The 14,557-nt window shown below is 41.9% G+C and overlaps 1 protein-coding gene across 3 annotated transcripts in view; it reads left to right on the forward strand.

Moving 5' to 3' along the window:
* Nucleotides 1-315: 315 nt before the first annotated feature.
* ppfibp2b (PPFIA binding protein 2b) overlaps nucleotides 316-14,557 on the forward strand; it is a 111,096-nt gene continuing 96,854 nt past the window's right edge. The window contains exon 1 of one of the 3 annotated variants that reach the window (XM_037767634.1): nucleotides 316-514. The gene's annotated coding sequence lies outside the window, so the exon portion shown is untranslated. The remainder of the gene's footprint in view (nucleotides 515-14,557) is intronic. The other 2 variants (XM_037767635.1, XM_037767636.1) reach the window with 2 other exon arrangements.

Here is a 14,557-nt window from a genome sequence, read left to right on the forward strand (position 1 = left end):
AGACCCGGACCCAGACCCGAACCCAGCAGGAGCCCACCAGGGACCACAGGAGACTAGAGACACACCAGGGACCACAGGACACTACAGACCCACCAGGGACCACAGGAGACTACAGACCCACCAGGGACCTCAGGAGTCTACAGACACACCAGGGACCTCAGGAGACTACAGACCCACCAGGGACTTCAGGAGTCTACAGACCCACTAGGGACCTCAGGAGTCTACAGACCCACCAGGGACCTCAGGAGTCTACAGACACACCAGGGACCTCAGGAGACTACAGACCCACCAGGGACTTCAGGAGTCTACAGACCCACTAGGGACCTCAGGAGTCTACAGACCCACCAGGGACCTCAGGAGTCTACAGACCCACCAGAGACCACAAGAGACTACAGTCAGAGCAGCTGACATGTGTGACAGGTTCATGTGTGTGTGCGCGCTCACTTTATCTTCAAGTGTCTCCAGCAAACCAAGTTAAAGGATCTGGTTGGATAAAACCTGGAGGAGTCACATCGTAAGTAACTATCAGAATGACTGCTGTAAAGTGTCCTTAAAGTGTCGTTAAAGTGTTGTTATAGCTGGTCTATGTGTCGATTTAAAGTGTCGTTATAGCTGGTCTATGTGTCGATTTAAAGTGTCGTTATAGCTGGTCTATGTGTCGATTCAAAGTGTCGTTATAGCTGGTCTATGTGTCGATTTAAAGTGTCATTATAGCTGGTCTCTGTGTCGATTCAAAGTGTCGTTATAGCTGGTCTATGTGTCGATTTAAAGTGTTGTTATAGCTGGTCTCTGTGTCGATTCAAAGTGTCTTTATAGCTGGTCTGTGTCGATTCAAAGTGTCGTTATAGCTGGTCTATGTGTCGATTTAAAGTGTTGTTATAGCTGGTCTCTGTGTCGATTTAAAGTGTCGTTATAGCCGGTCTCTGTGTCGATTTAAAGTGTCGTTATAGCTGGTCTGTGTCGATTCTAAGTGTCATTATAGCTGGTCTCTGTGTTGATTTAAAGTGTCGTTATAGCTGGTCTGTGTCGATTCTAAGTGTCATTATAGCTGGTCTCTGTGTTGATTTAAAGTGTCGTTATAGCTGGTCTGTGTCGATTCTAAGTGTCGTTATAGCTGGTCTCTGTGTCGATTTAAAGTGTCGTTATAGCTGATCTCTGTGTCGATTTAAAGTGTCGTTATAGCCGGTCTCTGTGTCGATTTAAAGTGTCGTTATAGCTGGTCTGTGTCGATTCTAAGTGTCATTATAGCTGGTCTCTGTGTTGATTTAAAGTGTCGTTATAGCTGGTCTCTGTGTCGATTTAAATTGACATTATAGCTGGTCTCTGTGTCAATTCGAAGTGTCATTATAGCTGGTCTCTGTGTCGATTTAAAGTGTCGTTATAGCTGGTCTCTGTTGATTTGAAGTGTCATTATAGCTGGTCTCTGTGTCGATTCGAAGTGTCATTATAGCTGGTCTCTGTGTTGATTTAAAGTGTCGTTATAGCTGATCTCTGTGTCGATTTAAAGTGTCGTTATAGCTGGTCTCTGTGTCGATTTAAAGTGTCGTTATAGCTGATCTCTGTGTCGATTTAAAGTGTCGTTATAGCTGGTCTGTGTCGATTCTAAGTGTCATTATAGCTGGTCTCTGTGTTGATTTAAAGTGTCGTTATAGCTGGTCTCTGTGTTGATTCAAAGTGTCGTTATAGCTGGTCTCTGTGTCGATTTAAATTGACATTATAGCTGGTCTCTGTGTCGATTCGAAGTGTCATTATAGCTGGTCTCTGTGTTGATTTAAAGTGTCGTTATAGCTGGTCTCTGTGTTGATTCAAAGTGTCGTTATAGCTGGTCTCTGTGTCGATTTAAATTGACATTATAGCTGGTCTCTGTGTTGATTTAAAGTGTCGTTATAGCTGGTCTCTGTTGATTTAAAGTGTCGTTATAGCTGATCTCTGTGTCGATTTAAAGTGTCGTTACAGTCGGTCTCTGTGTCGATTCGAAGTGTCGTTATAGCTGGTCTCTGTGTTGATTTAAATTGACATTATAGCTGGTCTCTGTCGATTTAAAGTGTCGTTATAGCTGGTCTCTGTGTCGATTGAAATTGACATTATAGCTGGTCTCTGTGTCGATTCGAAGTGTCATTATAGCTGGTCTCTGTGTTGATTTAAAATGTCGTAACAGCTAGTCTCTGTGTTGATTTAAAGTGTTGTTATAGCTGGTCTCTGTGTTGATTTAAAGTGTCCTTATAGTTGGTCTCTGTGTTGATTTAAAGTGTCGTTATAGTTGGTCACTGTGTTGATTTAAAGTGTCGTTATAGCTGGTCTCTGTGTTGATTTAAAGTGTCGTTATAGCTGGTCTCTGTGTTGATTTAAAGTGTCCTTATAGTTAGTCTCTGTGTTGATTTAAAGTGTCCTTATAGTTGGTCTCTGTGTTGATTTAAAGTGTCGTTATAGCTGGTCTCTGTGTTGATTTAAAGTGTCCTTATAGTTGGTCTCTGTGTTGATTTAAAGTGTCCTTATAGTTGGTCTCTGTGTTGATTTAAAGTGTCGTTATAGCTGGTCTCTGTGTCGATTGAAAGTGTCGTTATAGCTGGTCTCTGTCTTGATTTAAAGTGTCGTTACAGCCGGTCTCTGTGTTGATTTCATCTGAACATTGTAGCAATGCTGTCGGAGATCAGTTTACTGTAAACTTAGCTAGCATCGGAGCGGAACAAACAACAAACCATAGTCCATAAAGCTGCATTTAAGGGACTGTCTTTAGTATCGTGCTGCTGGCCATCTTGGATAATTGTTCGGTTTTGTGATTTAGTGATTTCATGGTTCATCAACTATACTGTCCCTAAGGAAAAACGATGGCAGCCTAATATACCTAAAATATTAATATCTGTACTGAGACATTAGCATACCTTTCATCCTCTGTAGCTTCTTAGCATACAGGCTACTAATGCCTGGATATTCCCATGATTCAGGGATGTGGTACTCAGTAGTAAGTTTATCAGTCCTTATGGTCACCATATCTCATGTACTTCTCCTAGCTCATGTTAACAGTGTACCATTCCTGTGACAGTCGGAGAGGTGTGGGATATTTGATATGCACTTTTATTTTTTAGACTGGACTTTTTCCACATGACAGTAAATGTGACTTGTGGACAAGCGACGTGAGAAAAACATGGTATGCTACTTTTACTGCGAAGCTTGAAGCTTCTCTGCTTGCTCAGTCGTGTCCTGTCACCTCGGAGCTATTAAATGATGTTTAGTTGCACTGACACATGCTGTGTAATTGCAGATCATCAATTTCTGACAGCATGAGTAAAGGAGGGAGGGAGGGAGGAAAAAGAGGGGATGCTGATATGCTAATGGAGGAATATCAAGGCTGATGTGTGGCTCCCCTCTGCTGAAGCATCTGCTGCATCTAACGCTGGAGATAGTGTTCATAAATACACACACACACACACACACACACACACACACACACACACACACAGACATCACAGACAGGCGACTTGAGAGAGCTGAAGGATCCTCCTCCTGCCACTGAATACAACGGGCCGGAGCCTCTGTTCTATTGCAAATCTCATTTAAAAGGGAGAGAGTTGAAAGGCGTCGTTGCACTGACGACAGTGAATTGATTAAGGCTGCTTTGGTTGGCACTTGGGTGGCATTAGCACTCAAACAACAGAGGAAATAAAAACAGTAGCTGAAGTGAAGTGGCGATGGATAAATGACCCTAAATTTATTACCGTGTAACAGTTATAAAACAGTTTGTTTTGACAGTGTTATTAGCCTACTTTGGAGTAGGTTTCAAAGCTATTTGTGTGCACATACGCATGCACGGGATGAGCAGATGATGGCTTTCATCCCCTTGATCAAAACAAGCTGCTTGTGTAATACCAAAAGAGCGGTGTTTTCTCTGCAACCATATAGGTTTCAGATGATTGCTCTGTCATCTTAACTACTGCTGCTAATGTAGTTCACTCGAGGTAATCTACCGCTCCCTGATGGCGAGGAGCGACGCAGAAAAAAGGGAGAGAAGAATAAGAAATATGGGCGAGATTAAGGCTTTAAAAAGAGAGATGAGCGGAGCACATGGAGGGACAGGGTATAGAGACCAGGAAGACAAAGTCAGGCAGTTAATCTACAAGGAATAATCCTCTGCTTTCTGACGGAGTGGAAGAACAGATATTGGCAGAGAGAGGAAGGACTGTAGTTTATTAGAGGTTATCTCTGGTTGGCTGTCAAAGGAGAGACGAGGAAATGAGAAAACGTGGTAGAGAAGAGCACGTGCACGGATGATACACTGGTTATAGTCTTATTTCTGTTAGAGAAAGGAAGACATTAAAGGACCCATATCATGCTCATTTTCAGGTTCACACTTGTATTTTGTGTTTCTACTAGAACATGTTTACACGCTATAATGCTAAAAAAAACTTGTCGACATGAATATACCTGTATTCACCCTCTGTCTGAAACGCTCTGTTTTAGCGCATTTCGACGGAATTGTGACGAAATTGCAACAGAATTGCGTTGCTAGGCAACAGCTTGGGTCCATGTTTACTTCCTGTCAGCTGATGTCATTTACATACACTGCAACCAGGAATAAACTGGGACACATTTATAATGTTTACGTTTAAATCTGTGTAAAGGGTCTAAATATTGTATATTTGTGACATCACAAATGGACAGAAATCCTGATGGCTTGTTTATAACGCACAGTTTCTGAATACGGGCTGTGTGTATTTCCTTGTGGATTGAGCGTTTCGATACTTTCACAGTATTTATATAGGATTCAACCCTGCTTTATAATTAAAAAAAACATGAAAATCTCACTTTTTTATAATATGGGACCTTTAAAAGATGCTCATCGGCTATCCTTGGATTTCTGGAAAAGAGAGAAGAAAAAGTAAAGGAATGGATTATGTTTTGTTATTTTATTTTTCAGATATTTCTTTTCTTATTTGACAGTCAACACTACAGCAACCCAGCCTGTAGGTCGGAGTTAAAGGCTTAACATAGAAAGGAGTACCGTGCTGGTGGAAATGCTCGATAACATACAAATATGCAAATATAATGTAGTATCACCACGGAGTGCCATGGAACTTCACAACAACTTTAATCTCCTTATTGTGCAGCCGTTGCCGTCTTCATGCAGATTTCAGCACGCTCTCTTAAAACACAAAGCCTCCTGCTGTGAGAGAAGAAGGAGGTAGAATGATAATGGTCGGAGATGACTCACTGGAAGATGTTTCACTTAGTTGTGGTGTTTAGAAAACCAAAGCTAAATGGGTTTATAGGGGCATTATCATCCTGACTTCATTCACAAATAACTTTATATTGTAAGACGCATGATGAAGTCAGAGCTTCTTTTTTGAATATGTGAATTTCCTTATACTGTATGTTTATAAATGACATACTATAGAATTGGCAGCTCAATATGATGTGATTAAATTTGTAATTTACAGTCCTGGTTTCAGTCAGTTTAATGCAGTCTGTTATTTCATATACCTCCTGTGTTTCTAGTGTGTTCCAAGCCTGTTAATCCACTATCAGGCCTACATGTGTTGAATGTCAACACACGATTCCTCCTGTTCAGAGAGACTGTCGGCAACATGAAGTGAGGTTGAGGAGTGCAGGTTGAATGAAGGCAAAGGACAGAATGATGAAACACAGGTGGATGTCAAATATAAATCACTATTTACTTATATTCTGCAGTAGGACGTAGCCACTGTCACGTTACCCGTTGGTTTGTGGACTGCCGTTTTGAAGCCTCGAGTTTGGTATTCTGACCGTCGCCATCTTGGTTCTTTGCAACCAGATGTTGACACGAGAGGGTGAAGCTAAATAGAACCGAACGCAGAATAAAACGTTTCTAGGTAACTTAAAGATTATAATTAACTTCCATGAAGTGAAAACACACTGCGAAAGGGTTAAAATTGTAAGATGAAAACACGGACAACTCCCAACCTGTCAATCACAAGGTAGCCCCGCCCTAAAGCATCCCCTGCTTTCTGGTCTATTTGACTCTAAATGGGAACATTATTTACTAAATGAACATCATGCTGTATTGAAGAAGACTTGAAACTAGTGATTGAGATTATAAACTCATGTTTACAATGTTTACTGACGTAATAAATCAAGTGAGAAGTAGGCTCATTTTCTCATAGACTTCTATACAATCTGACTTCTTTTGGCAACCAGACAAGTCGCCCCCTGCTGGCTATTAGAAAGAATGCAGGTTTAAGGCACTTCAGCGTTGGCTTCACTTCTCAGGCCCGGAGGTCTAGCCGCCTGAGTCAGCCTTATTGATTTTCCCTTCTACGTACAACATAACTGAACTGACCTACAGCTGCACTATTTACTTAGGCATCTCTTTTTCTTGCCTGGTTGTCATAAACTTCATCATATTTTCTGAATGGACTTTAGTGGACCTCCATTAAAGGTCCCATATCATGCTTATTTTCAGGTTCATACTTGTATTTTGGGTTTCTACTAGAACATGTTTACATGCTTTAATGTTCAAACAACACATTCTTTTTTCATACTATCTTTCTGAATATACCTGTATTTACCCTCTGTCTGAAACGCTCTATTTTAGCGCATTTCAACGGAATGGCAACGGAATTGCGTTGCTAGGCAACAGTTTGGGTCCATGTTTACTTCCTGTCAGCTGATGCCATTCACATACACTGCAACAGGAAATAAACTGGGACACATTTAGAATGTTTACGTTTAAAACTGTGAAATTGTCTATTGTAGATTTGTGACATCACAAATGTACAGAAATCCTGACGGCTTGTTTCAAACGCACAGTTTCTGAATACGGGCTGTGTGTATTTATCTGTGGATTGAACGTTTTGATACCTTCACAGTATTTATAAAGCACTTAAACCTGCTTTATAATATAACAAATGTGAAAATCTTACTTTTTACAATATGGGACCTTTAAGAAATCAACATTGATTGACTGTAAAAAAGATCATCTTAGTCCATGAATGAATGCGCAAGAAAAAAAAGGGTTAGTAGGGGTGTGGACAGGAAACGCTAAAATGGCAAATAAGGATGGAAAGAAGGGAAATTAGCTGTGTTGTTAACAAACGAGTGGAGGATAAAAGCTTTCCATCAGCTCTCATTCTGCCCTCTGAGAAAACGGAGAGATTGTGAGAGCGTTAGATGATGCAGCAGAGCCAATATACTGTATTAATACATATCACAGTTCAGCATTAATGGAAAATGAAGTATGGGATGCCAATATTTATGTATTGAAGCTGGTATAACTAATGATTTTGTACCAGTATTCCAGATGCAGTATAAACAGAAAGTTTTTCCATGACATGCCGTCATTGAAGAAGTGATTTCTTCGGTATTCTCTGCTTTGGATACATACACATTACCCTTCCTTCAAAAAGTGGGGCGTGTGAGCATCGCTGGATTCATATCTATCTGTGTTTGACTTGTCAGAAACAATATAACACAGACAAGCAGACGAGAGAGGAGGTGAGGGGGAAAAACAGAATTAGGGCGATGAGGGAGAGAGGGCAGGAGAGTAGCAGCAGAGAAGACAGGGCTGGTAGTAGAGAGAGGGAGAGGTCAGAGGTCAGTGCTGCTGGATGACCGCTGGAGTTAGGAATGAGTTCAGGGTAGGGGTGGGCGATATGGCAAAAAGATCATATCATGATCTTTTTCAGGCAGGATCACTATCCGTGATCTTATCAAGTTTTTTTTTTCATGCTGGTTTTAAAGACAATTTTACACGTTACTGAACATTACAACCAAACTAATTTCCCCATTTAAAAAAAAAAATACAGCCCTATAAGCTAATAAAACATAAGGAAAACGAATAACAGATCATTCAGGCCAAACAGATTTTAATCAAGTGTGCAATTCTGCAAAGTATGAACATTCAACAAGAATATTGACCTGCATAAATCCCATCCCAAAATGAATATTGGTTTCAAAATATAAACAACAACACTCAAGTAAAGTGCACTCTTGCTACATAACATTAAAGGTCCCATATCGTGCTCATTTTCAGGTTCATACTTGTATTTTGTGTTTCTACTAGAACATGTTTACATGCTGTAATGTTAAAAAAAAAACTTTATTTTCCTCATACTGTCTGCCTGAATGTGCCTGTATTTACCCTCTGTCTTAAACGCTCCGTTTTAGCGCATTTCGACGAAATTGCAACAAAATTGCATTGCTAGGCAACAGCTTGGGTCCATGTGTACTTCCTGTCAGCTGATGTCATTCACATACACTGCAACCAGAAATAAACTAGGACACATTTAGAATATTTACTTTTAAATCTGTGTAAAGGGTCTAAATATTGTATATTTTTGACATCACAAATGGACAGAAATCCTGACAGCTTGTTTCAAATGCAGAGTTTCTGAATACAGGCTGCGTGTGTTTCCCTGTGGATTGAGCGTTTCGATACTTTCACAGTATTTATATAGGACTTAAGCCTGCTTTATAATAAAAAAAATGTGAAAATCTCACTTTTTTATAATATGGGACCTTTAAAGGAACTGACTTTGGAATTGTAAATCAGGTAGCTGATTAGACACAGATCCATAGGTGGAATATCGTCAGCCATAACAATTACTACTGTCAGCTCTCTCGGCAGATAGAAGGGTCGACACATAACCAGCCTCTAAATCAGGGGAACAGTGACTGTCAGTGATTCGGCTGTTCACCAGCCATTATGCACATAAATATATAAATTCGGTCCAGGCGGTGGATTGTGCAGCCTGCTAGCTGAACAGCAGCGCCGGGTATCAGCGGGTGAAGCCAGGTCTCCGTTATTAACATCAGGCAGCAGTCCCTGGCGGACTTGTTAGCTGCCTTCTGTAGCTCCAATTCTTCCATTCTGATCTGGCGTTAGAGAGAAAGATGCTTGGTAGCGGTGGTTTGTGTGGATGCTTCTTTAGCCTATAGCCAGCAGCCCGGCATCACCGTTTCTGCTTCCTCTCTCTACGCCGCCTACGTCGCTTCTGCAACTGGTAGAATGTACACTGTAGCGCTGTTCTAACGATCCAGCTGTAAAGGCAGATCATAGAGATATTTCAATCGTTCACGATCTAATATCGTCATATCGCATGCCCCTACGTCAGGGGACCGTTTGACCCCTGTGGATCAATAAAGTATTTATCCACCTTCAAATCAAAATGGAAACTGAAATCAATCTTGAATTTGTTTATTAGTCAAATGGAGTAAGAACTTCATTAGTCCTGATGCAGATTCTTGTGTCTGTGCAACAGTTCCTCTTGGCTGTGGATCAGCAAGACAACGGTCCTTTTAGGCGATTAGACAACATTCATGAAGTATTTTCTTTAAAGGAACTGTTTGTAAGAATCAGAAATGTCTTGTTAACAGCGACACCTGTGGCCGTTAAGTCAACGAAAGTCAGCGTCCTGTTGCTCGCGCTGGCGCTCATGCTCGCTCTACATAGACATGAACGAGCATCGCTCAAAACAGTGAGGCGACACACGTCAGCTAAAAGCACAATATCACTCTATATTTCACTAATAATGTAAATGTAATGTTATAGCTGACCAGACGAAGGTCTCTCCATGAATCACTGCTGATCCTAGTGTTGGCTTTTCCTGCCTCAGCCTCCCGACCGCGGCCGGAGGGAACAGGGGAGACACCGGAGTTTTGGTTGGAGACGATAACGTTTCTCTCTGCGGAGCCCCGTCACTTCACAAGACACGGGAAACCTCTGTTGGTCTGGAGGAGCTGCAGCAGTTATTTCTGCACAAACGTCCACTGTACATTCACTAGATATTCTCAGAGCTAAACTAACTCTTCTGCAGTGTGGAGTGTGCGCTCATGCACGTGAGAGTGGAGCGAAAGAGTGAGAAGGAGCGCGGTGTGTGAGTGAAGGCAGGCAGAGGGGCAGAGTACAGCAGAGACTCCGGTCCTGGAGACCAAAGCTACGGTCTCCCCCGCGTCCTCCGACCGCGGCCAACACTGTTTAACAGACGACCTTCACTAGATACAACTTTGTGGTTTTGGTGCTTCCGTGTAGTTTGTGTTGGAGTCTGAGTCTGAACAGCGTAGCCACACGCGAGCGCGCATGGGACACCGACCCGCAATGATTTATACGTGCAAGAAGTTACAAACAGTCCCTTTAAAATACGAGATCTAGATCAGTTTCAAAAGTTTTGAAATTAAGTGTGTGTGTGTGTGTGTGTGTGTGTGTGTGTGTGTGTGTGCGTGTGCACCTGCTTCCTGATGACATTTACCTGAGACCTGTTAAAGACTAATACACACAGCTGCTCACGTGAGTGTAACATAACCCTGTAATGTGAGCTGACTCAGTTCTTGGTAGCAGGTCGGCTCTGTGTAACTCTAGTCTCCGGTAGCTGAGGTGCTGGCCCTCTGAAGTGCAGCGCTGCTTGGCTGTCATTAGATACAAGTTTTGTGTTTAGTAGCTTTTTATAGTTGGTGGAGAATGCTTCTATTCAGACTGAATTTGGATGGAGGCTAATGAGGATGTAGAGTGATCTCCATCCGAATCAGCTGGCAGAACACGAACAGTTGACGGTCTCAGTTGGTTTAGTCCACCAGGGCTCCAGCAGGAGGTGGCGCCGGCATCTACCATTATTGTTACTTTTGCATGCAGGTCATGGTCTGATCTCTTTTGGTTCTTCAGATGAGCACTTGGATCTTGCTCTTTCATGTAAAATGGGTAAAAGATGTGAATGTATCCAGCGTTGGGGGAGATCGGCCCAAAGATGACAAAGGTGGGCTTTATTCAGAAAAACTCTACTGGCATAAAGCCTGCTGTGTTTTGGCTTAGAGTAGCATTCCACCAATTTTACACATAAAGGTCAGTTCACTAGTCATGAGGAGTACCTCTCAGCCAACAGTTATGTAGTGTCTTCTGTGATTCTGGAGGAGCTTTGTCATAGTCAAGATGATAAAATAGCCCAGATGATAACACCGGGGTTTGGATGAATACACATTTACAGTGAAAACTGAGGGTGTGGAGCATGATGAGCTGGGCATTTACCAGCCAGGGAGGGTCAAATGAAATTATGCTATTAGTGTCATAGGAAATGTGGATGGCCAAGGAATTTTGTATTCACTCTACCATGCCAGGGACAAAAAAAAAGGGGATTTCTCAGGCTGTGCTGCTTTGATTGTTGACCTTTTTGACCTTCTTTTTTCAGTGTCTGTTGCGAGGCTCCTAGTCTGACTCACCGGATGTAGACTGTGGGTGTAAGTCTGCCATTGGCCGCGTCTCTCACACAGCATTCTCCTCCTCTATCTATTATGCAAGGGCACTGTTGCTGCATCCCGTGATTAGCTCCGCCCGAGACGATCGTGATTGTTGTAAAGAAATACAAACAAGTCGGTGCGTTTTTTTTCCCCCTAAAGTAGAACGATAATGTGTGCAGCCAGAACTCTGTTTAGTGCTGACACAGCGCTGTAGAGAGAGCTATGAGAATATGAGGCCCCCAACTTAACCTAGTGCAACACTCCATTGCTTGACTAGCCCTTTAGATACAGTATCTGTGGAAAGATGCAGGTTAAAAGCCTGGCTAAAATAGTCCATACCTGACCCACACCTCCATGTAATTATGAAGTCTTTTCAGCATTGTAAAGTAAAGGTCAGAAAGTGATGTGTTAACATGTAAAAAGCACTTTAAAGGTCCCATATCATGCTCATTTTCAGTTTCATACTTTTTTTTTATGTTTCTACTAGAACATGTTTATATGCTGTAATGTTCAAAAAACACTTTATTTTTCTCATTCCTCATACTGTCTGCCTGAATATGCCTGTATTTATCCTCTGTCTGAAACGCTCCGTTTTCAACAGAACTGCAATGGGATTGCATTGCTAAGCAACAGTTTGAGTCCATGTTTACTTCCTGTCAGCTGATGTCATTCACATACACTGTAACCGGAAATAAACTGAGACACACTTAGAATATTTACGTTTAAAACTGTGAAATGATCTATATATATATAGATTGTAGATTTGTGACATCACAAATGAACAGAAATCCTGACAGCTTGTTTCAAAGGCACAGTTTTGATACTTTCACAGTATTTATATAGAACTTAAACCTGTTTTATAATAAAATGTACACGAAAATCTCACTTTTTTTACAGTATGGGACCTTTAATGTTGCTGGTTTGGTAACGCTCAGCCAGTACAGCTGTACTGGTGTGAAAAGTAGCCTACACTATTTCCCTCTAAAATTAGCTGGAGAAGATTTGTGAAATTGCACACATGGAAATACTCGTGTTAAGAACTGGTATTCTTAAAATGATAAGAAATATATATATATATACTGTATATATTGTATTCTTATCTCTGTCTTTAATATACCATTAACAGTCATCAGTATTACTGTAATGTTATCCTCTTTCTTTGGAAAATGCTACTCACATACAGCCACTCAACAGCTGTAGCAATTAAACCAATTTGTGGTGGCAGTACTTGGTTAAGTAGCTAATTAGACCTGGACTCCATGTGTCTCCTTAAACACAAAATAAAACCTGCATCTGCTTTGGAGAGACACAACTCTTCTTTTTTTTCTTTTTTTCGAAGCCAACAGTTGGAAAGGAGAAAGAAAGAATCAAGGTGCAGCAAGAGAGATGAAAAAGGCCATTTGAGTTTTTGTTGTTTTGTTATGAGGCTGTTAAAGTACTGTTAGCACATCCAGGCCTCCCTTCCGTGACTGATGTCCTGAGGCCTGTACTATGAAGCAGGATTTGGGATTAGCGACTATTTCTGACTTATTTAGTATTCCGTTAAATTAACAAATCTGTTAATTGACACATTCGCACATCGGCATTATTTCTTTTGCCAGCTGTCCTTCCTGTATTTGGCCGCTTCAACTGTGTTACTTTTAGCTTGGATTATGTGTTTAACTTCTTTGTATTAGTCTAATATTATAGTTTGCTCGTCCTTTGTAAAATATGCCGCTCTGCTGACAGTAGACTTGTCCATGTCTGTGATTGGTCATACAGTATGCTGCAAACTCTGCCCCTTTTATGTGAACGCGCTCATAGCCAGACTGAGAAACCCTGGGTTGAATTACCGAGTTGATAACCAGCGTCGTAGAACGGCTTAGCAGGATCATGGTTGTTAGGGTTAGTGAAGCCAGATAACGAGAAGATACCCTGGGTATGTTGAACTCACTTCATAGTACAGGCCTCTGGAGCTGCACCGCTCTGTAAAAGGTCTAGAGCTTTGATCACCAAGCTTCTACAACCACATATTTGGCAAAATCGTGGATGAACTTGACTGAGCCACTTTCTGGTGCGACCGGGCCATGTTGATGGCACACCTGGTAGCTGTTAGCCGTCTTTTTTCCGAACACCTTTCACCTGCTGCTCATGATGCTTTTAAAGTAGAACCGAAAGCTTGAGAAGTGTCACCATGCCTGTGTGTTTTTGGCAGTAACTCTACTCTTACAAGTGAACCAGTGCTCATTGTGTCTAAAACAGAGAGCCTGCTGGAGCCTACTGTTTCTGGATGTTTGTCCCCCATTAGACAAAATACATTTGAACCTTGAGAGACATTGTCACATAAATAACATTAGGATGTAACTTTTTTGCGAAGCATCACACATCAGCTGTGTTGTTGAACACGATCACGCTCCGTGCGTTTAGCTGCAGGTGTCAGTTACAGAAGTTCTGTGTCGGTTGCCAAGAAGATGGTTTGAGATGTCACAAGGAAGAGGAACAGGACCCGACTTGAAAACCGGAGAACTTGAGAACCATGTAGACGTGAGGCTGTATGTGTTCTGCCTGACAAACTCACTCTGACTCTTACTGCTGCTGCACAGTGTACTGCATCTGTGTGCAACATCGCTTGTCAAAGTCATTTTATACTCTGGTCATCACACACACACACACACACACACACACACACACACACACATACACACACACACACACACACACACACTAGAGACCTAACTAATGACCATATGCTGGTGAAGTGTGGTGAGGTGGAAGAGGTTGATATATCCTAGAGATCTCATCAAGCCATTTACCATTGTTCTGTAGAAACCATGGTGACAATCCAAAACTATGGATGTGTCTCAACTAAGGATGCTAATTTTAAATGTTTTTCTAACCGATAACCGACCCTCGTTAACCGATTATTAACCGCTAACTGAGATTAGTGCGTCGCATGCAGTGGTGCTATTTTTAGTGCCTAACAAGCCGCCCAGCTGCAACGAAAAGCCGCTGCACAAACAGGTTAAATCCATCATTTATAACCAGCTATAGTGTATGAACACAACGGACAACTGAGTCCTCAGTTCACCCGACCGGGAGAGTTAGCAGCTACAATACTACGTGTATTGTTCCAGTAAGTCTCCACCGCATCAGTTAGTTAGGTATAGTTAGTTTATCTGAGAGGTTGTCAGCAGTGTGTCTGCCCGGCGTAACGTTAGCGAGTGTCCGACAAACCACGTGTGTTTGTGCTACGTTAGCAGCTGTTGCTTTGCTGGTGGATTCTTGCTCGCTGTTGTCGCACACATACGGTCTGTCAGAGTGGCGTAACGTTAGCGAGTGTCCGACAGGCTGCGTGTGTGTGGCGGCGGTGAGTGTGTGT

This window comes from Sebastes umbrosus, chromosome 4 (assembly GCF_015220745.1).
Source record: "Sebastes umbrosus isolate fSebUmb1 chromosome 4, fSebUmb1.pri, whole genome shotgun sequence".
NCBI lineage: Eukaryota > Metazoa > Chordata > Actinopteri > Perciformes > Sebastidae > Sebastes > Sebastes umbrosus.